The sequence below is a fragment of the Bos javanicus genome, chromosome 11 (genome assembly GCF_032452875.1).
Source record: "Bos javanicus breed banteng chromosome 11, ARS-OSU_banteng_1.0, whole genome shotgun sequence".
NCBI classification, from domain to species: domain Eukaryota; kingdom Metazoa; phylum Chordata; class Mammalia; order Artiodactyla; family Bovidae; genus Bos; species Bos javanicus.
The window spans coordinates 274,641-292,156 of record NC_083878.1 but is presented as its reverse complement, the minus strand read 5'-3'; the positions used below and the strand labels follow the sequence as shown (position 1 = coordinate 292,156).

Sequence of the window (17,516 nt, the reverse complement as noted above, 5' to 3'; positions counted from 1 at the left end):
CTTGGCACAACTGGTTTCAGCCCCAGAATGAACATACTGGGCTGTTCATTGATGAACATCCATGGGATGTTATGGGAAAACCTGAACGAACTTTTTGGCCAATCCAATATTGCATTTGGTCTAAAACCATGATCCTGAACTTGTGCCACAGGCTTTAAGTACAGCCACTCTGGGTTAATAAGAAGCTTATTCTCCTGAAAACCACAGAACGAGGCGGTTCAGGCCCATCTGTCCGTGGGGGGCTGCTGAAGGGAGCCTGGCCGGGCCCCCTGGTCTTGATCTAGACTTTCTCCACAGGAGCTGTGGCCTGCATGAGCTCAGAGACAGTTCTCACCAGGCCCAGGGCAGAAACGAGGCCCCTGAGAAAGGCCAGGTGTGGGGAAAATGCAGCTCGAAGATCTTGGCTTGACCAGAGGGGCAAAGGATAGCAGTGATGCGTAGAGCTGGGAATTGATGAATAATGTGCAGCAGCAGCAGCAGTGTTGGTGACAGAAGCCACCTCTTACCTGATTCGAAATTTTGATCATTTTGGACCTTATTTTTCTTCACTTGAAAATAGAAATTTGGACAATATCAGCAGTTTCCTTTCTTCATCTTAAAAAACAAAACAACAGAACACTTTATTCAAAGAAAATCTTAGGGACTTCCCTGGTGGTCCAGGGATTAAAAATCTGCTTTGTAATGCAGGGGACGAAGGTCTGAACCCTGGTGGGGGAAGCAAGATCCCACATGCCTCAGGGCAGCTAAGCCCATGCCCTGCAGCAATGACTGAGTCCTTGCACTCCAGAGCCCACGGCCCGGCCCACAGCTACAGAGTCCCTGCTCTGGCAACGAAAGATCCCACATAAAATAAGTAAATAAATACTTTTTAAAAGATTTTAACAAAGATCTTAAACATAACGGTAAATGTTGAGGCAACTAATACAGATAAAACGTGGGCTATTCCAGCAAACGTGAAACTCAAACCAAAACTTCAGCTGCTTGTCTGGGATGAGCAGATAAGTGGCCAGAGGAAAGTAGATGTAGCTTGGAAAAGGAAAACCCAGGAAATGTCACAGGTCCTGCTGTTTTAGCCACTCTGCCAAGACAAGGATGGACCCTTCCTCTGAGAATTTGGTTTGGATGATGCCAAACATGAAGCATGAAGGTATAAAAAAGCCTTGTTACACAGACGCTGAAGGTTTCAGGGGAGAGTGAGGAGGGCAGGCTCCTAACCATCTGAAGAGGCTTGAGAGAACAAGGAAAGGAGACTGGCCTGGCTTTGTTGTGAGCAGGGGATGGGGCCAGGGTGAGGGTCTCCACTCACAGGGCTCGTGTGGTCTGAACTTCTGGCTGGCACCAAAGGAGACCATGCCTGGGCTTTTTTGTTGACTTCCCTTTTGGAGCTCAAGGAGAAGGAGGCGTGGGTGGGGCTTGGAAGCTGTCAGCTGTCACTTCTGACCTAATGCCTTCAGGATAAGTGTCCCATGAGAAACTAGCTGAGGTGGACGGGAGTTGGGAGAAAGATGAGGGCAGTGTCTGTGGTGCTGAGGCTGGGATGGGAGCTGCTGGGTTTCCCTTTGCACTCACCTAGTCTGGAGGTGCCCCCTCCTGTACCCCTTGGGCCCAGCCATGGGTTTGGGGACCAGTAGTTAACCTGGCAGACCTGTGCCGGAAGGCTTTTTCTAAATGGCTCTTGATGGCATCCTATCTCGTCCCTTCCAGTGCTCACATTCAGTAAATGGACTTTTTTCAGTGTTGGTGGGTTGATGGTAAACGATGCTTACACTGAATCAAGAGAAGGGCTAAAGATGTTTGCAGCAACAGGGGTGAACCTAGAGACTGTCACACTGAAGTAAGTCAGCCTGGGAAGAAGTATCACGACTCCCCCTACATGGGGAATTTAAAAAGAAATGATACAAATGAACTGACTTACAAAACAGCAAGAGACTCACAGACTTACAGAACAAACTTACGGCTGCAGGCGGTGGGAAAGGATGGAGAGAAGGGATAGTTAGGGAGTTTGGGATGGACAGTTACACACTGCCATATTTAAAATGGATAAACAACAAGGACCTACTGTACAGCACAGGGAGCTCTGCTCAAAGTTATGTGGCAGTCTGGAGGGGAGGGGAGTTTGGGGGAGAATGTGTGTGCATGCTAAGCTGCTTCAGTCGTGTCTAACTCTTTGTGATCCCACGGACTGTAGCCCAGCAGGCTCTTCTTTCCATGGGAGTGGGGTGCCATGCCCTCCTCCAGAGGGTCTTCCTGACCCAGAGATCAAACCTGCATCTTTTGTGTCTCTGCATCGGCAGGTGGGTTCTTTACCACTAATGCCACCTGAGAAGCCCTTTTTTGGGGAAATGAATACGTGTATATGTATGACTGAGTCCCTTTGCTGTCCACCTGAAACTATCACAACATTGTTAACATTATCCAGAGAATGACAATAGCTGACTTGTGGTTGAAGTTGGAATGCAGCCCCTGACCTCCAGGATGTGCTGGGCTGAATGGCCATCCTTCAGATGCAGGCCATTCTGCAGCCCTGTTACTGCTATGTTGGGGGAATTTTTATAGACGTAAATGGTCCCTTCAGTTCATCCTCTGGGATATGAAAGAGTCCTTGACTTTACTAAGTTGCAACTTCCAGCAAATCATCTTCCCTGATGGACCAAGAAAATGTCTTAGTAACAAGCCCACAGGAGGAGGGAAGAGAGAAATGAGGTGAGCTCTATGATACCCCCAGATAGAGAAGACAGCATCTAACAATGCTATGTGCCCCATAGCCCCGAGCATGGCTGGGAGCTGCCTGGCTGGCCTGGCTCCTGTGGGGCAGCAGCTGGGACTCCTGTTTCCCCAGGAGTGTCCCATCCTCCCATCGCCCGTTGAAGGTCAAGTACTAAGATGCATTCTTTCCTCCTCAGACTCTGAGCCATCAGGAACACCTCCTTGGCCATCTCCTGGGTAATCTGGGTGATTCTATTTCCACTGTTGGTTGGAGCCGTCCTCTGGGAGAGGTGGGTCCATTTCTGCCTGCAACCAGGCTGGGCAGCTGGGGGTGGCTGCCAGGGGTGCCACTCTGCTGCTGCTGTAGGAAGAAGACAGGGTGAGACTGATGACATTCCAGGTGCTCAGACCTTTGGACTGCAGTGGGGGTGTTAATGGCCTTTTTGTCATTTTAAAAAATAACTTTATTTTTTGGCTGTGCTGGGTCTTTGTTGCTGTGCTTAGGCTTTCTCTATTTGTGAAGAGCAGGGGCTACTCTCTAGTCACTGTGTGGGGCTTCTCATTGTGGTGGTCTCTCTTGGTGCAGAGCCCAAGGCTCTAGGGCTCTAAGGCTCAGTAGTTGTGGGGCACTGACTTAATTGCCCCTTGGCATGTGGGATCTTCCCAGACCAGGGGTGGAACCCTTGACCCCTGCATTGGTAGGTGGATTCTTAACCACTGGACCACCAGGGAAGTCTGGTTCTCCACCATTTTTAAGAGTGGGAATCAAGAAGGTATCCTGATCCCCACATGCCAGCGGCTCTTGGCAGTCTCCTCCAAATACTTAGGAAAATACTGAGAAGAGGAAACAGTGAATCCCTATTAATTCTGTGCTCCATGCATCTGGAATCTGCATAAACTGCCACCCAGCAGACTGAATCCCAGTATAGTTAAAACATCACGTTTTCTTCCCCTTGGTGAATTTTCAGGCCTTACCTGGGAGAAAGGAGAATCTCTACCTTCTTGAAGAAATTCAGGAATCCTTGAATGTCCCAACTTTGGGATAGTTTCATATCAATTATTCTATGTCATAGGATTTTACAGTTCTGATATGAATAATTATTTTTCCCCATTAACTTGCTTGTTATTTTCTAGTGAGAAAAACTTCCGCCATTGTGGAAGAGGCTGTGTTATTCTTTTTTGGATGCTGGGTGGGGCCTCCCCTAAGCCTTTTCCAGACTCTGGAATTGAGATGAGATGTTCTGCACTTGAAGGTAAAATGTTAGTCCCTCAGTTGTGTCCAACTCTTTGGGACCCCATGGACTGTAGCCCACCAGGCTCCTCTGTCCATGGGATTCTCCAGATAAGAATACTGGAGTGGGTTGCCATGCCCTCCTCCAGGGGATCTTCCCAATCCAGGGATTGAACCTGCATCTCCTGCATTGGCATGTGGATTCTTTACCGCTGAGGCACCAGGGAAGGTAAATTCAAAAGCAAGAATATCTTTGATCATCCCTCGGCCTCACCCACCAGATCCTGAGCTCCTGGATGCAGATGGAAAGGAGAATAGGGGTGGAAAAAACTTCTGGGCCTTCCTGTACCCCAGCTTCTCCTGCAAGACCCCATCGTAGCACACTAATACCTCAGAAGGGCCACAATATAATTGTTGGAGAAGTGCTAGTGTGATAGCAAATTCTATTTACATTGGGAGATACACATTCATGATTCCATTTGATCTGAGGCTGTATATGTAGCAAATATTTCACCAGAAGGAGAAAGGAAATCAAAGGGTAACTGCTCCAGGCACATGTCCTCTTCACCCCCACCCTGTTGGCTACTCTATTCAGTCTTTGTCATGCTCTTCTCACTGCCAAGCATGCAGGAAGGTCACTGGGCTAACAATGCAGAATCAGGAGACCAATGACCCAAGGAAGGGTTGGGTGAATTGCATCCATTGGCTGTAGCTGTAGAGCTCAGGTGGGTGTTTATGTGAGCATTTGCCATATGACAGATGAGGGGACATATGTGAGTCTGGGGCCAGGAGACCATGGAGGCTGGGATCTAGGTGACCTGCCTGGGACATGGGTCCCCAAGCTTGGCCCTGGAGCAAGAAAAGGCAACAGCTGCCAAGCATGGGGGAAGAGTCCTGATCACTCAGGTTCAACTCAGAAGTTGTCCAGAGGCTGAGAACAGCAACCAGCCAGGTGGATGGATGGCTAGAGGTGGTGCAAGGTATCCATAATGACGGATTAACTATAGATTGTTTTCCTCTCCAACCATTAAGTATTAACTTCTACATTGGGAGCAAAGATGAGCACAGGTATGCACGCCGCTGCCCCTGCCACTCCCCCCCACCCCCCACCCAGACTCATAGGCACTTGTAAACCGGAGCTATTCAGAGCTATTATTGCCTAGAATGTCCTTCCCATCCTTCCTGGAAAATGCAAATCCCAACTTTCTTTGAAGCTCAACTCAAGACCACACTCCTTTCAGGACATATCTAGCATATTTGCTCCATCCTTCCCATGACCATTTTGCCCCAAATTTGAATGTTGTCTGCACTTCTCAGCTTTTCTAGCATCTTAACAAGCAATCTAAATCACTCACTGTGCACCTGTGCTTGTCCTGAAGGATCTAAAGATGAGTAAGATGACATCCTGGAACTTGAGCAGCTAAGAGTTTAGACTTTCTGTGCTAGTGTGTACTGGGGAGTCACCTGGCTTTTTTTGTGTTTCATCTTCAATGATTCCCCACCCTCTGAAAACTGTTGACCTTGCTTTAGACAGATTGGAGTGCCCCTGAATGCTGGGAGGGGCAAGCCAGAGCCCTTCCTGGAGACAGACCTATACACTGAGGGCCAGTAGGCTGCCCAGATAGGGTCCCAGAGTAGGTGACACAAAGAGAAAGGAGAGAACGCAACTGAGACTAAGACTCAACCACAGTGATTAAGAGCAAGGGCAAAAATGGCAAATACGCGATTTGGTGGGCCTTGAACTAAGGGATAGGAAACGAAATATTCAACTCATGTCTTATATTCAACTCTCAGGGACCCTAAGCATCCAAAATAAGAAGTGTCTCTAGGCTCTTTAATAGTGAAGGAGGCTAGGACTCTGTCGGAGAGCCCACAGCTGGAATAAAGAATTTCCAGGTTAGGAACTTCCCTGGCAGTCCAGTGGTTAAGTCTCTGTACTTCCAATGCAGGGGGCCTAGGTTCAATACCTGGTCAAGGAACTGTGATTCCACATACTGCCATTAAAGATCTTATATGCTGCAACTAAGACCTGGCACAGCCAAATAAATCAAAAAGGAAAAAAATAATTTCCGGGTTGTGACAAGTGTCTAGAAGATGCATGAGCTCATTTCCAAAGCCTCAGGGGCTCACTGTTTGAAGTTATATTCTGGGCCATGTGGAGGGCGTCTCTGACCCCTGCTAGGGAGTGGCCAGTGGAGCAGAAATTTATGGATGGTGACTCTCCCTTCTCCAGTTGCCATCCCACCAGGGGTAGCTGTCCAGACAGGACCACCATCCCCCTGTCTCCAATGCACTGAGCTTGTGTATGTGTGTGTGAAGGAGAGTGCTTCCCTGTGGTAGGAACCGTGAAGTGTGAGGCCTTGCTCTTCATCCTGGGGAAAGCAGCCTGCAACAGGAGAGTGGACAGTCCTCCATGGGCAGGAGCAGTAACAGGGGCTGAGTGAGCCTGCTCTTCTCCCTGTCTGAACGCTGGCCAACCTGGGAAGTCAGTTCTGGGAAATGCTTGTGTCAGAAGGCTTTGATGAGAAGGGGACTGTGTCAGGTGAACTCAGAGAAACAGAATGTGTTATCAGTGAAGTTAGTGACAACAGAGGAATGGGTAAAGAAGATGTGGTTTATGTATGTAATGGAATACTGGTGGTGGTGGTTTAGTCGCTAAGTCGTGTCCGATTCTTGCGACCCCAAGGATTGTAGCCCGCCAGGCTCCTCTGTCCATGGGATTCTCCAGGCAAGAATACTGGAGTGGGTTGCCATTTCCTTCTCCAGGGGATCTTCCCGACCCAGGAATCAAACCCCAGTCTCCTGCATTGCAGGCAGATTCTAAAAAGGAACTAAGTTGGGTCACTTGCAGAGATGTGGATGGAGTTAGAGACTATCATACAGAGTGAAGTAAGCCAGAAAGAGAAAAACAGATATTGAATATTAACCATACATGTGGGGTCTAGAAAAATGGAACAGATGATGTTAGTCACAAAGTAGAAATAGAGACACAGACATAGAGAACAAACATATGGATATCAAGGAGGAAGGCAGGACTGGGAGGAGCTGGGAGATTTGGATTGACATATATACTATTGATACTGTATATAAAATTCATGGGCTTCCCAGGTGGTTCAGTGGTAAAGAATCTGCCTGCCAATGCAGATGTCAGTTTGATCTCTGGGTGAGGAAGATCCCCTGGAGAAGGAGATGGCACCCCACTCCAGTATTCTTGCCTGGAGAATCCCATGGACAGAGGAACCTGGTGGCCTACAGTCCACTGGGTCACAAAGAGTCGGACACAACTGAAGCTACTTAGTACACGACCACATAAATATTCAAGGGGAATTAGGACATCTAAGTTGATGGAGGAGTAGGTACTAGACCGATGGAATCTAAGACATTTAAAAAATTTCCCAACACAAATAATACTAACTGATTTTTGACAAAGGTTCAAAATCATTCAATATATTTAAGAAAAAATATATTGTCTTTAAAAAGTTATTAAAGCATTGCACATGCAAATCCAAAGAAACAAACAACAACAACAACAACAACAAAACCCCTGAACTTCTATATAAACCATAAAACCTTATTTAAAAATTAACTCAAAATTGATCGAATGAGGGAGAGAAATGGTGATGCCATCCACCCATCTCATCCTCTGTTGCTCCCTTTCCCTCTTGCCCTCAGTCTTTTGCAAACATGCACACACACACACACACACAGATGCGTTTCCAGAAACTGGATGTATGATTCCAGGGGCTGTGTGTGCACGTGTGTGTGCTCAGTTGCTTCAGTCCTGTCTGATTCTTTGTGATCTTCAGGCTGCCCCAATTGGTTTGCTGTAGTTTCTCATTAAATTTAACAATTGAATATTTTAAAATTAATATATATTAACAGATACAGAAGACTCTTGAGAGTCCCTTGGACTTTAAGGAGATCCAAACAGTCCATTCTAAAGGAGATCAGTCCTGGGTGTTCTTTGGAAGGAATGATGCTAAAGCTGAAACTTCAGTACTTTGGCCACCTCATGCAAAGAATTGACTCATTGGAAAAGACTCTGATGCTGGGAGGGATTGGGGGGCAGGAGGAGAAGGGGATGACAGAGGATGAGATGGCTGGATGGCATCACCGACTCGATGGACGTGAGTTTGAGTCAACTCCGGGAGTTGGTGATGGACAGGCGCTGCGATTCATGGGGTCCCAAAGAGTCGGACACGACTGAGCGACTGAACTGAACTGAACTGAACATACACAGACGTAAGTTAGATATCTAGATACAGATACAGATACAGATAGAAATATTCTGTGGCTTCCCAGGTGGTGCTAGTGGTAAAGAATCCATCTGCCAGTACAGGAGACCTAAAAGATGCAGGTCCAATCCCTGGGTCGGAAAGATCCCGATAGTCTGTGAGCTTTGAGGAATCAGTCCATTTCATCTTATTGACACTTTTATACACACAGAGTTATTAAAAGCATCTTTATTAACCCTTTAATAATATCTATAGATTTCAATGTGCCAACTCTCATTCTTTGTGTTTAATACATGTGATATGTCTTTTTTCATTGTCTATTTTTAAAAAATCTTATCTACTTTATAAAATTTACAAAGTATCAGCTTTTTACTCGATTGCCCTTCTCTATTTTTTTTTTTTTAGTTTTGGTGACTTCTACTCTTTTTGTTTTTCTTCCTTCTGTTTGATTTGGATTTATTTTACTATGACTTTTAGAATTTATTGTGGTGAAAATTTAATTTATTGACTTAAGATGTTATTTTAATGTTCTAAGTGTTCAGTACTATAATATTTTATTTAAGTACTGCTTTGGCTGCATCTCATAGATTGTGATGCTACATTTATATTAAGTAAAAATGTAGATCAATAAGAGGAAGACCTCCAGATACTTGAAAAGTTACATAACATATAACCATTCAATAGTGATTGCTTTCAATGCATGGACAAAATATTTCTAAAATGTATTGTTCTAACTCTCTTTCCATTATTCCTTATACAAGTCTGTTTATTCCTGCTTACGTGTGTGCATGCTTAGTCGTCTCTGGGACACTTTGGACTGTAGCCCACCAGGCTCCTGCTTTCAGCTCGTACACCTGAAAAGGAATAAGTGTGTGTTCCCCTTCCCTTCACTCCCCTTTCTATAGTCTAGGAGACGGTGAGGTCTACCTGGTTAGTGTGAATGTGGAGATGGAAAATTCATGTTGAACATGATCTAACTGTCCCAAATCTTCTAGATTTCTTACTTTTGAATTGTTAATGACAAAGACAATTCTCTTCAAGACATTGTTCATTTACATCTTTTTTAGAACATCTTTATTTTATAGCATCAGTAATATGCAATCATAAATTTCTGATTTTACAATGCTCCCATTTCTTAATAATCACAAAATATAAGCAGAGAGGTAGAAAATTTTAAGGAATACAATGGACAGATATGATTTTGCTTGTCGTACCAAACTCCTCCAGTGGCAGACAGAAAGGTTTAGTTTAATTAAGAAGTGACATGGGGAATAAGCTGATCCAACCCACTCCAGTGTTCTTGCCTGGAGAATCCCAGGGACAGGGGAGCCTGATAGGCTGCTGTCTATGGGGTCACACAAAGCTGGACACGACTGAAGTGACTTAGCAGCAGCAGCAGCAGCAAGGGTAAAGAATATTTTCTATTTAAAGAGCACTATTTTTTATGACAAGGAATATATTATAGACTGTGGTTAGCCTCTGTTCCAAATAAATGTAAATTGCCTAATTGCCAAAACAAAAAAGGTCTCACTTTTTTCTGTCTTTTAACTCTATCTGTAAAGGTAAGCATTGCATTTAGCTTCAATTTGAAAAGGTAAGCATGAATCATTTTTTCCAATAGCAAATTTAGTTTTACAAATATCTATGTATATTTAGCATCAGCAAAAAAGGCATTCATTTCAGAAGAATTAAAAATAGATCCTTTCTCCTTACTGTTAATTAATTTAGAAAACCCTAATTCAGATAATCTTTTTACTTTTCTCGTTCTCATCATTATATTATCAAGTGAGAAATTACAGAGTACTGTGTAATACACATGTGCGCTCAGTCGCTTCAGTCTTCTGAGTCTCTGGGAACCTATGCACTGTAGCCTACCAGGCTCCTCTGTCCATGGCATTCTCCAGGCAAGAGTACTGGAGGGGGCTGCCATGCCCTGCTCTAGGAGATCTTTCTGTCCCAGGGATCGAACCCACCTCTCTCATCTCTTACATTCCAGGCAGATTCTTTACCACTGAGCCACCAGGAAATGTCTTGTAATATATCTGGCCAATATATCAAAGATTACAAACTCATTATCATTATCATCAGTCATCTTAAGTATTAAGATTTATTAAGTAATTACTACAGAGTAAGCATATATTTAAGTAGTTTGCATGTAGCATTAAATCAGGATATATCACAAAAAATTTTTAAAAATTATTTAACTAAGTTGTATGATAGTAAAAGAAGTTATTAAAATGTGTTCTCATCCAATACCAAGGGAATCATTTGTTTGTTAAAATTAAATTCTATGGCAAATGAATGAGAAAACATTAAAGTAATATTGGCATGTTTTCCTTTTTATCCAAAAGGAAGCAGGCTCTGAACTGCATTCACCAATTTTAGGTTTCCATTTCCTATTTCAAATTGATTTCATAAACTTGCTCTAAATAGTATTAAATGCATTGTGATATAGCTGATTTACAGGATATCATAATCTCTACATTAAAGAAAATTGTCATTTCAGTGGAAATACCAGAACAATAAACATGAATTATTTGAGGGAAAAAAAAGTGGCTCTATTTAGCTGAATTGACTATGCCAAAGCCTTTGACTGTGTGGATCACAATAAACTGTGGGGAATCCTGAAAGAGATGGGAATACCAGACCACCTGACCTGCCTCTTGAGAAATTTGTATGCAGGTCAGGAAGCAACAGTTAGAACTGGACATGGAACAACAGACTGGTTCCAAATAGGAAAAGGAGTTCGTCAAGGCTGTATATTGTCACCCTGTTTATTTAACTTATATGCAGAGTACATCATGAGAAACACTGGACTGGAAGAAACACAAGCTGGAATCAAGATTGCCGGGAGAAGTACCAATAACCTCAGATATGCAGATGACACCACCCTTATGGCAGAAAGTGAAGAGGAACTAGAAAGCCTCTTGATGAGAGTGAAAGAGGAGAGTGAAAAAGTTGGCTTAAAGCTCAACATTCAGAAAACGAAGATCATGGCATCCGGTGCCAACACTTCATGGGAAATAGATGGGGAAACAGTGGAAACAGTGTCAGACTTTATTTTTCTGGGCTCCAAAATCACTGCAGATGGTGATTGCAGCCATGAAATTAAAAGACGCTTACTCCTTGGAAGGAAAGTTATGACCAACCTAGATAGCATATTCAAAAGCAGAGACATTATTTTGCCAACAAAGATTCGTGTAGTCAAGGCTATGGTTTTTCCCGTGGTCATGTATGGATGTGAGAGTTGGACTGTGAAGAAGGCTGAGCGCCGAAGAATTGATGCTTTTGAACTGTGGTGTTGGAGAAGACTCTTGAGAGTCCCTTGGATTGCAAAGAGATCCCACCAGTGCATTCTGAAGGAGATCAGCCCTGGGATTTCTTTGGAAGGAATGATGCTAAAGCTGAAACTCCAGTACTTTGGCCACCTTATGCAAAGAGTTGACTCATTGGAAAAGACTCTGATGCTGGGAGGGATTGGGGGCAGGAGGAGAAGGGGATGACAGAGGATGAGATGGCTGGATGGCATCACTGACTCGATGGACGTGAGTCTGAGTGAACTCCGGGAGTTGGTGCTGGACAGGGAGGCCTGGCGTGCTGCGATTCATGGGGTCACAGAGTTGGACAGGACTGAGCGACTGATCTGATCTGATCTGATATAGTGATTTTCTCTTTGAGTTGTATAAAGAGAAGCATTGACAGTTTTTAGAAGTCAGAGAAACCAACAAATATGTCACAAGATTTGAGGAAATCTTTGAACCTGAGATTGAGTTTAGAATATAAGTACAGTTTGTATAGAATTTGAATAATTATAGTATTTTTTACTTTAGAAATGGTTTTATACTGACAATTCCATTTACTGTTCATAAAAAGTTTCCATTTGACAAATAAAAAGTTGAAACAAAAAATATTTCAGTAAATGTGGAACACTCCATTCTTGATATTAAGTTTTGCTTTCTTACTTTTTCGGGCTTTTCCTTGACATCTTAGTTTCAGTATGCTTTTCAAATGTACTATTCTACCTGAACAGCAAGGAATAATTTACAAAGGGGATTAAAAAATGAGAGAAAACCTTACATACATAAACAGCAGATACAATAAAAAGAATAAAGCAGATGACAGTTTCTGCGGGAAATGGGTGGCTCATCAAATGTAGGTGCATGCTGCTTGCTGAAAAGATTGATGATTCATTCAATAAGCAGTTTTAATCAGTATCCAAGTACTAGACTCTCCATTGATTTAAGTATGTGAATAAAATTTGGTAAAGGTGTTGGGACAAGGTATTGAAAAAAGGAGGCATGATTGCATAGACTCATGTATAATGCATCTGTCAGCCACTAGCTTCTGACCATTTAAAAGACTCATTCCTAGCAGTTTTGCATTTCTAACAATCACATTTTTATTGAGAGAATTGTATAATAATGGAAAAGTTTGAATATCTTTAGTACTGTAATGTGTAGTTTAAGATATTGTAGATGGTACATATATAAATAGTATATGGCTTCCCTGATGGCTCGGACAATTAAGAATCTCCCTGCCACGCAGAAGACCTGGATTTGACCCCTGGGTGGGAAAAATCCCCTGGAGAAGGGAATGACAACCCACTCCAGTATTCTTGCTTTTGCATGGACTATTGGTTTTACCCCATGTTTGTCTACATTTTTGCAGCAGAAATCTTGACTTTTGTCCTCACTTAGTACCCTTAGAATATGTAGTTAGTTGTGTATCTTATTTTCAGTGATTTATTTTCTATTGGCTTTCAAATAAGTTAACATATAATATGAAAATACATGTATAACATGCTGAAAACAATGAAGCAATTTGCTACTTCTGCAAGAATGAGTAAAAAGAGTATAATTTCTAAATATAGATACACACATGCATGCCCCATGAAAAGTATGTTTGATCTCTAACAGGAAAGAGAGGAAGGAGAGATTTACATTTTCACTGGGAATCCATGTTTATACTTTGGAAGTGAAGTGAAAATCTCTCAGTGTGTCTGGCTCTTTGTGACCCCATGGACTATACAGTCCATGGAATTCTCCAGGCCAGAATACTGGATTGGGTAGCCTTTCCCTTCTCCAGGGGATCTTCCCCACCTAGGCATCAAACCCAGGTCTCCCGCATTGTGGGCAGATTCTTTACCAGCTAAGTCACAAGGGAAGCCCAAGAATACTGGAGTGGGTAACGTATACCTTCTCCAGCGGATCTTCCCAACCCAGGGATCAAACCACGGTCTCCTGAATTGCAGGCAGATTCTTTACCAGCTGAGCTATCAGGGAAGCCCAAAATAACCTCCGCCTGAACAGGGACTTGAGCCCTGGACCCTCAGACTAAAAGCCTGATGCTCTACGGACTGAGCTATTTGGACTCTTATACCTTGGGGGAAATTCCAAAGAAGCAGTCAAATTGATTCATCTTTAATGTATTCTAGAAGTTACTGAATCACACTTAGTGGAAGAAATGTACCAAGTATTGCCCAAAAAGATCTACAGGAAAAACAAAAGAAGCTAGTAATATAGTTAAAATAATAAGAAAAACGCAAAAAAGATGGAAAATCTCAAGCTATTGCATTCACATGCATGACTAACACAAACACATGCAAAAAAGGAAGAATGAATAAGTTGAATGGGATCATCAGTAAAACAGCAATATTGAGGATGTGGGTAATTTAGGAAGATCTCACAGATGAGTTGTGGGTGGTGTCTTTCATGCAGTAAATGAGTGAGAGGTGAACATTCTAGCTAGAACTGCTTTCGTGAACATAAACCTGGATGTACTTGCCTCTTACGTCTAGAGTGTTCCTGGGCCAAAAGAACAGCTTAAAATTCCTTTTCTCTCAACTGAGAAATCTGAATAGAACTTATCACTACTAATTTATGGACTTTACACTGAAATACACATGTTTGAAAACTAGTAACATCCCATTATATTATATAGTCAGCTCATCAATTTTATTTATAAGAAAAAAATGAAATATGTAAATGTCAGTGCCAAACAAGACTTTAGAAATACCACAGGGAAACCAACACTTTAAAAATTAAATATATTCATCCCTAAAACTATCTTAGGTCACTTACAATATATTTCACCATGCAATCAAATTAACTTTCAATTGATAATAATTAAACACAGAATTGAGAGGTGAAGAGAAAAACACAGGCTGTAAGAGCAAAATCACTAATATAAATGAATTTAACTCAAATTTTTGCATTTTTGAGCATTCAGGTGAAGAGCAAAATTATAATCACCTATCTTCAGAAAAAGTGATAATTCACGGCAGAAAATAAAGATTAAATGGATAACTTTTCTTACAAATTGATTTAATAATAATGAAAAATGTAATCCACAACCTGTTAGACACCTAGCAATTATAGGTTTGTTTTCTAATGGAATTGGAAAAAATGAATGGTGTACCATCGTTTATATATATAAGGAAACAAAAGCCAAAGAAAGTGAAATAACAGTACCTTTGATTGAATCATTCCCACAGATGAAATATGAAGAGATGGAAGCAGAAGACAACATGTCCACAGTGATGCAATTTGTACTCCTGGGGTTTTCTGACCTTCCAAACCTTCAAGGGCCATTATTTGGGGTGTTCTCCATCATTTACATCATTATCTTAACTGGAAATAGTCTCATAATAATACTAACTAGGCTTGACCCTGTGAAGAAGGCAATGGCACCCCACTCAAGTACTCTTGCCTGGAAAATCCCATGGACGGAGGAGCCTGGTGGGCTGCAGTCCATGAGGTCGCTAAGAGTCAGACACGACTGAGCAACTTCACTTTCACTTTTCACTTTCATGCATTGGAGAAGGAAATGGCAACCCACTCCAGTGTTCTTGCCTGGAGAATCCCAGGGACCGGGGAGCCTGGTGGGTTGCTGTCTATGGGGTCGCACAGAGTCAGACACGACTAAGCAACTTAGCACACTTAGCAGCAGGCTTGACCCTGCACTGCACAAACCCATGTATTTCTTCCTGGCAAATCTTTCCTTCTTGGAAATCTGTTACGTGTCCATCACTCTCCCTAGGATTCTGGTGAACCTTTGGACTCAGGACAGAAGCATTTCTGTGCTGGACTGTGCTGCCCAAATGTGCTTCTTCCTTATCCTCGGAGCCACTGAGTGCTTCCTCCTGGCGGTGATGGCCTATGACCGCTGTGTGGCCATCTGTAGCCCTCTGCACTATCCCTGGTCATGACCCCAAAGGTGTGCCTCCAGCTGGCTGTGGGCTCCTGGGGCAGTGGAATCCCAGTGCAGATAGGGCAAATGTGCCGGATCTTCTCTCTGCATTTCTGTCATTTGAACGAGATTAGCCACTTCTTCTGTGACATCCTCCCATTCTGAAGCTGGCCTGTGGAGACACTTTTGCACATGAGCTCTCAGTCTATGCAGTAGCTCTGTTATTTGCTGCCATCCCTTTTTTATTGATCCTTGCCTCCTATAGCCAAATCATTTCCACTATTCTGAGGTCACCAACAGCCAGAGGACAGGCTAAAGCCTTCTCTACGTGCTCTTCTCACCTGTTGGTTGTGGTGTTATTCTTTGGATCTGCTGCCATTACCTACTCAAGACCAAAATCCAGTCATTCTGCAGGAACTGACAGAGTCCTCTCTCTGTTCCACACCATAGTGACTCCGATGTTCAATCCCATGATATACAGCCTTCAGAACAAGGATGTGGTTACAACGCTGAGAAAATTATTACTTAAAAAATAATGTGATGATTTTAATTATAAATGTTTTAACTGTTTGCTAAACAGTTAACAGAGAAACGTTTTCAGCTTCTATCTTCCCTCTTTAAGGAGTTAGGCACTTCTATTCTCAGCTGCACTTATGAATACTTTAGAAAACTAACCCACAATTTACTGGGCTTGGATATATACCAGATAAATGAGTCGTCAATCCTCCATGCCTAAAGAATAATCCTGCCTCATGAATTACATAGTAATTTACATATTAAAAAAGCTAAAACAAAATTGAATCAGTTAGGGTTTTTGGCTTAACTATACTGGGAAGTATATGTTTCTTTATCTAAATAATTATTTCTATCTCCACACTTGCATTTGTTGGCATTCTTTGATTCTATAGCACAGAAAATGACTACTGGCAGTTGAAAATTGGATGTTTGAAGGAGGGATCGAATGAGTGAATGGGTAAATGAACATTGCTGGTGCCAACATCAGACTGCTAGCAAAAAATCTAGATTTTTCAGAGGACCAGTAATATTGGGAGCATATTTGCTTATCCACTATAAACTCACGTGAAATTACTCCAATCACAAAACCCAAAGAATAGCATTCATAGACTTTGTTCTCTTCCTAAGTGCATGATAAAAGAGTACCTTCCTACTCATCTTAACTGGTTTACTTTGCACATATTTGCATGTTCTGCTTAGCAAATTTGATCCAAAATAATTTGCTTTGCCTTGTTTCATCTGTTACATAACTGCATTCTGACAGCTAAATCTATGTCAATTTGAATTTTTAAAAGAAAATATATATAGATATAAAAGTGAAGAAAAGTTTTAGAAGTTATTTTCAGAATTACCCACAGTCCATACAATTGCATCACATTAGTGTGTCTGGACTAACCTCCCATGTCTTTATCTCTTTTAAATCATTGACTGATATAATGAAGGAAAGTGAGCTTATCTCACTAGGATTATTAACGCCCATCTTCCCAATTCTATCCTCATATCAGCAACATTAAGAGATGATTTGTTGTAGCTGTCCCTGAGAACTTCTGCTACAGTTCTTTTGACAATTATTTCATTCTCTAGTTTTAGTTTTAATTATAACCTAACTGTCTTTCCTAAAGGAGATCAGTCCTGGGTGTTCATTGGAAGAACTGACGCTAAAGCTGAAACTCCAATACTTTGGCAACCTCATGAAAAGAGTTGACTCATTGGAAAAGACCCTGATGCTGGGAGGGATTGCGGGCAGGAGGAGAAGGGGACGACAGAGGATGAGATGGTTGGATGGCATCACCAACTCAATGGACATGAGTCTGAGTGAACTCTGGGAGTTGGTGATGGACAGGGAGGCCTGGTGTGCTGCGATTTATGGGGTCACAAAGAGCCGAACACGACTGAGCGACTGAACTGAACTGAACTGTCTTTATCCTGGGATGTACTATCATATGGTGTATCAGAGAGTAATTTATGGAAGTTAATGGTTCAATCAAATGAAGACCACGTAAGCCAGTCATGCTATTTCATTGGGAGATTGTGATAGATATCTCTCCAGGTGAGATGAACTAGAATCCCTGGAAACAAGTACACTACATTACTTGACAAAATGGACTTTATAGATATGATTAATATCATGAATCATTGAG

General features: G+C 42.4%; 1 pseudogene; it reads left to right on the top strand.

The window, feature by feature from the left end:
* Positions 1 to 14,609: 14,609 nt before the first annotated feature.
* Positions 14,610 to 15,896, top strand: LOC133256504 (olfactory receptor 10AG1-like; annotated as a pseudogene).
* Positions 15,897 to 17,516: the final 1,620 nt, after the last annotated feature.